Source organism: Chroicocephalus ridibundus, chromosome 23, assembly GCF_963924245.1.
Source record: "Chroicocephalus ridibundus chromosome 23, bChrRid1.1, whole genome shotgun sequence".
NCBI classification, from domain to species: domain Eukaryota; kingdom Metazoa; phylum Chordata; class Aves; order Charadriiformes; family Laridae; genus Chroicocephalus; species Chroicocephalus ridibundus.
In genome coordinates, this window is record NC_086306.1 from 6252997 (window position 1) to 6263041 (window position 10045).

The following is a 10045-nucleotide window of genomic DNA, read 5'->3' on the forward strand; positions in this document are numbered from 1 at the left end:
CTCCTACACGCTGGAAACGGGAGGAGGAGGAAGGCAAAGCAAACCACAGACAGACCCTAAACTCTCTAACCCCCTCCGGATTGCTAACGGCGCCTCTCGCCCTCCCCTCCAGGGCGGCCGGGCTCCTCTTGCCCTTTCCCTGCTTCTGCAAACAGCCCGGCTTCTCCATCCCTCCCTGCAGGAGCATCGCTCCCAAAGGGCCAGTATTCCCTTTGGAGTGATCCACACGCTGGCCCGAGCGCCACCGGAGCACGCCCATCCTCCCCCCTGCCACAGCTGCCCCCCTCCAGGACCAGGACTCCGTCACCTCCATGGTCCCAGGCTCTCGCTGCTCCCGCAACAGCTTCCTCGGCTGCAGCCTGGCCCCACGCAGGAGCCCGCGGGCTGGAAAGGCTCCTTTGGGGTCTCGGGTGCTGGAAACATCTACAGACACCTGAGGGTCACGGCTGGGGCCAAAGGCACTCTTCTGGGGGTGCCCCAGCAAGGAGAAACACCCTGTCCCTGCTCTCTGAAGAGCAATACACTATAAGGAGCCCCTGGTGATTATATTTAGGGGTTTTTTCCAGGTCATTTCTTTCACCACCTGCTTTCAAAACCCTTCCTGCCTCGCTCAAAATCCTCCCCATCCTCTGCAACAGCCCATCCTCCCCATCGCCTTCTCCAGGCCCTGGGAGACCTGCCCAGACCCACCCCCTCACGCTGGAGAGCCACCCGGCAGGGCTGCAGCACGCGTCCCTGTGGCCGAGGTGTGCCCCCAGCCAAGGGGAAGGAAGGTCCCCACGCCAGCCCCGAGAGGGGACCCTCCAAGCCCCCCTGTCTCTGCTGCAGTGGGGACATACCACCCCCAGCCAGCAAGGGACCAGCCCCACAGCCCCTGGGTCCCGCAGCCCCCACGTCACCCCCGGGTTTGCAGGCAGTAATGATGGGGGGCTGCCGTATCACATTTCCCATCACACAGGAATGTAAACTCAGGAGCAGGGTTGACCCCTTGGGAGGGATGGCAGAAAACACACGCCTGCCCCCGCAGCCCCGGGACACAGCTCCAGCCCCCCACGTCCCTGTCCTCGCCGCCAGCATCCCCATCCTCGCCGCCAGCATCCCCATCCTCGCCGCCAGCAGCGCTTAGCGTGGGACCTGCAGCTCAAGCTGAAGAGCTCCCCGTCTCTCCCCAGAGCCTTACCCTCAGCAGCAGCTCAGAAGAGCCCCCCACAGTGCCGGGGTGGGCAAGTGGTGCCTATAGAGAGAGAGCAAGAGCTGCACAGGTGACTAAAAGCTTCCTAAATTAGACTCTTATTGATTAATTCCTTCAGGCTTAACCTGCAGGGGCAGGAAGCATCCTCTGGTGTACCCGCCTGCCAATATTTGGCTTTAAAATATTTACCCTTCTCTTTGCTGATGGGCTGTGATTTCCAAGAAGGCTTTGCAGCCTGTTTTAACTGTTTGGTGCTAAAGGACGCAGAGCACGGCCTGGCCCGGAGGATGGCCCTGGCGGGGGCTTCTGGCCGGCTCCCAGGGTACGAACCCAAAGGGTGGGAGCTCCTGTCCCCGCTGCTGAGCGCACAGGGGGTGACAGTGGGGGGACCCGGCCAGGCGGGCTGCAGAGATGTGTAAAACCCCTTCGTTTCCCCCTGCCTCTGCGCTGGCAGCGGTAGGGGCTCTGCGCAGGGGGAATTAGAGGAACAGAAGCTGAACCGTGTTTCCAGGAAGCTTCCCCGTGATGGATTTATAGGCACGGTGCCCTTTTTACAGGAGTTCAGGCTGAAAACAAGCTGCAGATGCTTCTCCTTGGGGTCTCCAGCAACGAGCCCAGATTTACTGCCACCGTCTCACAGCGAGCACCCGCCGGCAGCCGGCTCCGGGCCGGGGGGTCGGTGGCTGCACCCACCGCTCCCAGCACTGCGGCTCCTGGGGACGGTTTGGCAGAGCATCGCTGGGACATCCCCCCGTGCCCGTCCCCTCGGCAGCCCAGTCCCCACGCTGGGAGCGTGACCACCGCTGCCATGCAGCACAAGGGGCTCTCTGTGCAGAGCCCGTGCCGGGGGGCAGAGGTTTTCCCTGTTGTTCCTGAGAGACCTCAAGGTCAGGCGTTTGCAGGGAGAACGTGCCGGGCGGCTGCGGGGTCGGATTCGGCACATCGAAGGGGGCCCTTTGCCCCGGGGGTGTCTGTCTGCTCCCGTCAGAGACCTGGCTCGGCCAGGCAGAGTGCAAACGCCACCGATTCCGCGCTTTCCCTTATTCCCCAGGGAATTACCGCAGGGCTCCGCACCCAGCATGGCGCTGGGAAGGCTCAGCTCAAGTCCTACACCGAAGCTTGGAAAACTCCGCTTCTGAGCAGCCCTTACCCCCAGCAAACCGTCCCGAGCAGCCGCGGTGGGAGACCCGCAGGGAAACACATGCCTGAATTCCCCGGGGAAGCTGGGTGGCCCTGGCAGCCTGTGGCTGAGCCGTGGGCTTGTGCAGCGGTGTGGCGGAGTGCAGTGGAGGCGAGAGGGGCAAGCCCGGCCGGGGAGGGAGCCCTGCACGGTCCTGCCCGGCCAGAGCTCTCCGGGGCAGTTTGGGCAGAGGGTGCCTGGGGGAGGCAGGTGATGCTGCAGCCTCTCGGAACAAAAACCGCCCTCGTCGTTGCAGCCTGCGCGGTGCGAGGGGTGACGCTGCTGCCGCGAGGTGACAGCTGAGGGGTGACGCTGCTGCCGCGGGGTGTCAGCCCAGCCGCTGACCCGCTGCGGCCCCGTCTCCGGCAGCTCTGCTCCGCCTGCCAGCCCGCAGCACCGCTCCTCTTCAGAAATGGTGACCCCTGGCTATGCCCTGTTCCATAACAAAAGCAAATTCATGCTGAATAATCATGCAAATCACTAGCCCAGGAGCCTGGAGGGATGCCCACGTGAGGGGCTCGCTCCGGTTGACGGAGTCGCTGGGCAAAACAGTCCCTACCCTCTCTCGAGCCGGGCACTTCCCAGACAATCGTCTCCCTGTTTGTGTAACGTAACAACCTGCAGATGCCAAGTGGCCCAAATTTTCCTGTGGACGCACCCCCAGGCCGCAGCTCTGCAAGATGCCGGGCCACCTCAAGTGACAGGGCACGTGGGGACAGCGGCTGCCAAGCCCGGTTCCCACGGCTGCCCATCCTGCCCAGGCGCTTTGCTTCTCCAGAGTCACCCACTCCACCGCTGGCCACGGGGCTGCCCAGGTTGGTGTCCCGAGCTGCCCTGGCACAGCTACAGAGGGGCTGAGATGTGGAGCAGATGCTGGGAGCAGTGGTGACAGCCAGATCCCGTCCCCGCGTCCCCGCGCTCCCACGGCAGCCGGTGGTGCAGCTGCCGGGGGTTGCAGCATCGCCTGCGGTGCGCTGGGTCCTGCTGGAGCCGTGGGAGCTCCGCAGCCCTCCCTGCCCGGCTCCATCCCTTCTCAGCCGCGGGGGCTCACCCTGTGCCCAGCACGGCGTTTTGGGTGGCCCTGGGGACCAGCTGCTCCACTGTGCCTGCGTGGACCCCAGTGCTTGGAAGCTCTTCCCTGAAGCTCCTGGGAACAGGCTCCATCCCAACCCGGTGCTTCCCGTGCTCCGTCCATGCGGAACTGGGGGGGAAGAGCAGCTGCAGCCCCAGGCAGGGGGAATGCTGAGCCACCGGCAACTCTCTGAAATTCCCCGGTGCGGTTTGGTCCAGTGGTGACCGTCGCACAGGTGGAGACCGGGGAGAAGCCACTGAAAGGGTCCCTCGAGTGCTGGGGCAGGGCTTGCAAAGTCCCCTGCCCGCCCCGTCATGGTTCCGTCACCTCCATCACTGTCTGCAGGCTACAAAGCTGGATAAGGAAGGAAAGACCCTGAGGCTGGGAGCATCCTGCCTGCCCTGCCTGCCCTGCCTGCCCTGCCTGGGCAAACTAAGGAGATTAGCGCCGGGATTGGAGCTGGTGTGAAAAATGACTCCCGTTTTGAACGGATAAAGCTGCTTTTCTCCCCTGTGCGCCGGGACCGCGGAAGCAGATTCGAAGTTTAATCCCTTCCGCCTGATCCTTCTCGTTAGACATAATGTAATTAAGGGGACGGCGAGGAGCTGCAGAGCTGTTTGTGCTACGGGGTCACGTCAGAGAACAACAGGGCACCAACTGCTGCCGGGGCAGGGCGGCCGGCGGAGGAATTTGGGGGACCCGGCGCACGGGGAGCGTGCCGAGGGTGGCGGGAGGTGAGGGAGGAGCAGACCCCGCGTCATTCCGAGGGGGATGTGGGGCTGCCCGCAGACCCCCGCACGCTGTGAGCCGGGGCGGCCGCGGGAGCTGCGCGCATCCCTGCCTGCATTCCTGGTCCTGCCACGCTCCGGCTGTGCCCCTCTACTCTCCGCATCATCCCGCTGCGGCATCTTGGCCGACGGATGCTGGGCTGGACCATCAAACCCTCCGGGGGCTGGGCTGGGGGTCCCGGCACCGAGGGTCCCAACAAAGCAAGGGGGAAAGGTCCGGACTCGGCTGGGAGCGCCCGGCCCCCCCCAGGGCTGCCCCCATCGCACCGGCCCCTCCCCACCTGTCACCCGCCGGCTCCGCGGCCCCGCTGGAATAAAAGGGCCCATTTATTTGAGACGTGCTAAATAACTCGGCGCGAACCCGCTGGCCTGGCTGGAGACACCCCGGGCTGTCCTCGGGAATGCTCCCGGGGTGCCAGCGCCAAAGGCAGCTGTGGTGGGCCTTAGATCTTTATGGCCAGTAAAGGGGTCCGTGGCTAATTTATGCCCCTCCTATAATTTACAGCCCCTTTACAGCTGCTGTAAAATGACCTATAAATCATGGGCAACATCATAGGCCAGAGACAAAGCCCCGGCATCGTCACCTGCCAGCTGGCCCCGGGCGGGGGGCGGTGGCTGTCGGGGGACGAGAGGGGCTGAGCCTGCGGCAGGTACATCCCTGCTGCACTGGGAGCACTGGTCAGGGTTTACGGCTGTAGCCCATGGAGCTCGGTGAGAGTGGGGATGTCTGGAGGCGTTGCCACACGGGACAGCCCAAGGTCTCGTCCGCCTGCACCGTGCCATCGGGCGGGGACACGTGGTGTGTCCAGGCACCATGTCCCAGGCGGTGCTGGACGTGGACTTCCCGCTCCGGGGTCCCCAACAGCAGAAGGACACGGAGCTGTTGGAGCAGGGCCAGAGGAGGCCCCGGAGATGCTGGGAGGGCTGGAGCCCCTCTGCTGTGGGGACAGGCTGAGAGAGCTGGGGGGGTTCAGCCTGGAGAAGAGAAGGCTCCGGGGAGACCTTGGAGCCCCTTCCAGTCCCTAAAGGGGCTCCAGGAAAGCTGGGGAGGGACTCTGGAGCAGGGAGGGGAGCCATGGGATAAGGGGAAGGGTTTTACACTGACAGGGGGGAGATTGAGATGAGATCTGGGGAAGAAATTGTTTGCTGTGAGGGGGGTGAGCCCCTGGCCCAGGTTGCCCAGAGAAGCTGTGGCTGCCCCATCCCTGGAGGGGTTCAAGGGCAGGTTGGCCGGGGCTTGGAGCAACCTGGGCTGGTGGGAGGTGTCCCACTAGACATGTGGGACCCAGGCTGCGCCGGCTCGTTAGCACTGCTCCTCGTTTGCCCAGCGGCTCTGCTGGCTGGGGGCCAGCGGCTCCCTGTCCCCCCGTTTGCCGGCCAGGGGAGCCGTGCGGGATGGGGCCCCCACCGCCCGTCCCGGGGCAGGGACGGCAGATGCGGCATCGAGGGTCACTCGGTTCCTCGCGGGGCCCGGGGTGGGACCGAAGGGAAACGCGGTGGCTTCGCGCGGAAGCGCTTGTGGAGGCTTCTGCTCCCGGCGCGCGGCCCAAAGGGCTGACTCAAACGCGGTGGGGAGGAAGCAAAAACCCCCAAAGCCGCGGCATCCGAGCTGGCAGGAGGTGGTTTGCGCTTGGGGCTGAGCGAGGGCTCTGGCCGCCGCGCTGCCTCTTCCCGCGGCGGCTGCAGCCCGTGTTGGCTTTGGCAGGGACGGGGTTTCTCTTGCGCAAGTCCCCGGGGAGGACGGGGCTCAGCTGGCGGGGGTGTCCCCTTCCCGGCACAGTGGCTGCCTTTGTCCCCAGGTGCGAGGGCAGAGCAGGTGCCGCCGGGGCACCCCCCCATCCTGGCATTCAGCATCTGCCAACGCTGAACGTCCCCCGGCGTGAGCCCCGTCTGCCCGTGGCTGCGGGACGCCGCTGCTCCGGGGTGGCCGTGCCCCTCGGGGGGGTCTCGTGGGATGCAGCGGGTACCTGGGGCAGGGGGTGACCCACCGCTCTGGTACCGCAGAGGCGGACTCAGCGGCTCCCCCTGCGCCACCTCCGCTGTTGATTTAAACTTCCTCCAACCCCTACGTTCGCTCCTATTTTTTCCAGGCGCCGGGTGCGTGACCCCGGAGCGCAGCCGCCGGGACAGGGCTGTGTCCTCGCCTGGCACCTCTGCCCCTTCCCAAAAACCGGGCTTGGCGCTGGTCCTCCTCCTCGCCGGGCTTTAAATAGCCAACCTGCTCAGCTGTGCTTCCCCGTGTGTGTGTGTGTATATATATGTGCATATATTTATAAGCACCAATTACAAACTACAACACTGTGCAGGAAAACACAGGCGGTATTTTTAGGTGACAAAACTCCTAAAGGGACGATGGCCCAAGTTTACAGCTGGTGCAACGAGCCTGGAGGCACCTCGCTGCTCCCCGGGGGGGTTCTGACCCCAGGTTGTACAAAGAGGCAGAGATGGGGGGTGCCTCCCAGGCCTGGGGAGAGCAGGGACCAGCGGTGCCGGTGCCGGAGGGACAATCCGAGTGCCCAGCGTGGCACGGGCTCCTCTTCCCCCTGTCCCCCCCTCCTGTCAGGTCTCCCAGGGTTTGATCATGGAAACACTGGGTGGGCAGGGGGGCCCTGCCCAGGGACGTGTCCCGCTCTCTCCAGCTGCAGCCACCGCGATCCCGGTCCGGAGATGGGACACATGGGCACGGTGGGAAGCGGTGGGGAGGAGCGGTCTGGGGCCGGGGGTGAAGATGCTGGTAGGCATCTGGGGCTGGGCTACGGAGCACATTTCTGAAATGTTTTAGGTTATTCTGGTTAAAAAAAAAACAAACCACCACCAAACCAGAGAGTGAAATTTTATCTGCAAGAGAGAATGTGAGGTTTTAGTCAAAAAAGCTGCACATTTTCTGTCCTGCTTTGTTTTGACAGAAAAAGGCCAGCGCAGCGTGAAAACATCTCGGTGCCTTCTCGCTGCTGCTCTACCTGCGTCATCATCCTGCTGTGCCGGGAGCCTCCGACGCGTGGCTGACAACTGGATCGGGCCCGGACCGTGCTGCCCCGGACCCCCGGCTCGGCGCAGATGCCCCCAACCCCCTCTTTCCCCCCCAGCCCTGCTGTGCTGAGCTGCAGCACCCGCGTCCCTGCTTCCCCCGGCACGGCACGGCACGGCACGGCACGGCAATTATCTTTTCTTGATGGTGGCTTTGCACAAGCACTTGCACGGGGTGGCATGGCGCTCTGAAAGTGGCCACCGATGGCCACTGTGTGATTCCTGGGGGGGCTGCAGCCCCCAAAGCAAGTGGTGTGGGGATGTGGGTCCGTCCGGGAGGGCACTCGCTGCTGCTCCTCGTGTGCTGCAGCCTGGAAATGGCTCTTGCAGCCCGTCCATTAGCAGGATTTATCGCCGTCGGCACACGCGGCTGCCGCTGCCGGCAGGGTCTCGGCGGAGCGGGGGCTCGGGGCAGAGGCTGCTGCCTGCAGGCGGGAGGGGAGGCCCCGCGCGGAGGCTGCGGGCTGAAGGGCTTATTGATGGGCAGGTAATTTTTCAGCATCTTAAATTTCATTTCACCGGGTCAGCAGCTGCTCAGCCCCCTCTCCCACGTCTTCCTCTGGAGGAACAACCTGCCACCTTCCACTCGGGCACAGCTAACAGCCCCTCTTCACCCGGCGAGTATTTGGGGTTTTTTTGAATCTGGGTGCTTTGCCTTTTTTTTTGCAGGGCCAGACCCGCCGCCAGGAGCTGAGGGCTTGGGATAAAACCCAGTTTGGTTCCTCCTGTGTCTTGTAGAGCTGGAAATTGGGCTGAACTGGGCAGAAATCCGGCACAAGGTGCAGGGCAGCGTCACGCGTCTTGCTGCTGCCACCCTGCACCGGGGCCACTGCCGCCTCCAGCTGGGGATGGGCTCCCGCAGGTGCCCGAGGCTGGATCCCTCCTTCCCGCGGTGTCGGGGGCAGGATGGGGCCCCTCTGCCTTGATTTACAGCCGGGAGGAAGAAGCTCACAGGGGGTGTTCAGCGCAGGGATGCGCTTTCAGAGCGAAGCTCCTAATTACGAGAGCCTCTCCGCACTGTAATTTACCATGAACTCAACGGACACGTCTCATTTGTGGCCGGGGACAGATTTAACCCACAGGACGGGTGCCAGGAACCTGCCAGCCCTGCCCCACTGCAATTTCTGGGCACGGCTTCGTTTGGCTGCAGAGAGGAGCCCCTGCCCGGCCGCAAGCAGCCGGGGGCTTGGTACCAGGGAGCAGCAGCCCCCCCGGCGTGCTCCGGGGGTGTCTGACACCCCCAAATGCCAAGCGAGGCGGGTACCGAGGGGCTGGCTCTGCCCCATGGAGCTCAGCCTCCCCCCGGCATGCTCCGGGGTTTGCGGAGGCACCGAGAGCGTGAGCTGCGCCGGGGGAGGTCCTGCTGCTCTCCCTCCTCGCCCTGCTCCGGAATAGAAACGCCAAAGAGGGATATAAGGGGAAGATGATGTCACAAAAGTTGCTGGAGGGACGGAGGGAAAATCAACAGGCGTGTTATTGGGAGTGAAGCCACCCAGAGTTTTCCAAGCAGCTCCTGCCAACAGAGAGCTCGCTGCAAAGGGGAGGCCACGCTGCAGCCCCGGCTCTCCGGGGTCTGCTGGCATATTTACTGTCGGGCTGCTCTTCCCACTTGCTTTTGTTTGGCCTTTTCTGATGAATTATTTAGCAATTACGCTCTCTGTCGCCCTGACACCTCCGGTACACGCAGAGTCTCTGGCAGATGGGCGCTGATGAGCTGACGTGTCCTGATCTCCGGGCTAGAAGGTCGCGGTTTCCAAAAGCAGAACCTGTTTTCCCTTCTCTGCTTTCTCTCTTTCAGCAGACAGCTCAAAACATTCTGTTTTTGCCAGAGCGTGACCCACGGTTCTGGGAACTTCTGTATTTCCCCAGGTGAAGCTTTCCTTGTTCTGCACGGCGGGCAGAGCTGCTGGGACGCTCTGCGGAGCCAGGGATGGGCATGTCCCGTGGAAATGCCAACACGGGGACCCGGCACGCTCTGCAGGCACGGGGCTGCTCTGGGAGAGCCTTCATCCCCCGGGAGAGCCTTCATCCCCCAGGAGAAGGCAGGGCTGCTGGGGGGGCTGTCCCACGGGACCCCACAGCTGACAGCCCTGGATCCGACGGGATGCATCCAGCCGGGCTCGCTGGGCTGCTCCTAATGGGATCATCTCTCACTAATGCACAGGGCGCTCTGAGACAGGCGTCATCCCCGACACTTACCAACTCATTAAATAAGAAGGAGGAAATTAAGAGTGAAAAGCAGAGTTTTGCGGGAGGAAGGAGCCCAGGGGAGGGGGGAGACGCTGCGGGGAGGGAGCAGCAGCGGTTCAGCAGCCCCGGCAGTAGCAGGAACCAGCGTGCTGTGTTTTCAGGCTCTTGTAAATGCAAACTAATGCATCATTTACAAGACTCAAGTAAAGCGGCCTCTCACGCCTCTCCTCCCTTCCCACCACCGCGCTGGGGACGGTCCCGTGTTTCTCTCCGGCTGCGGGATCGGGGCAGGCTGCCTGAAGGATATAGCGTAAAAAATTGGGGCTCAGAGGAAAAAATCCTCCCCCCCCCCAGTGCACCCCGGAAGCTGTAGAGCAGCCAGCATCCCCGCGGATGGCAGCCAGCTTGCACTGTGCAAGCAGAGGTGTCCCGTGGGGCCACCACGGTGCGAGGCCAAGGAGAGCTCCGGGGCAGAGCAGGAGTGACGGGAAGAGGGTCCATGCTGGGCGCTGCCGAAGCCCTGCTCCCCGGGGAGATGCTCAGTGGTCCTCGCTGGCTCCGGCTCCCCTCTGACAGGGCTGGGCTGCAGGTGAACC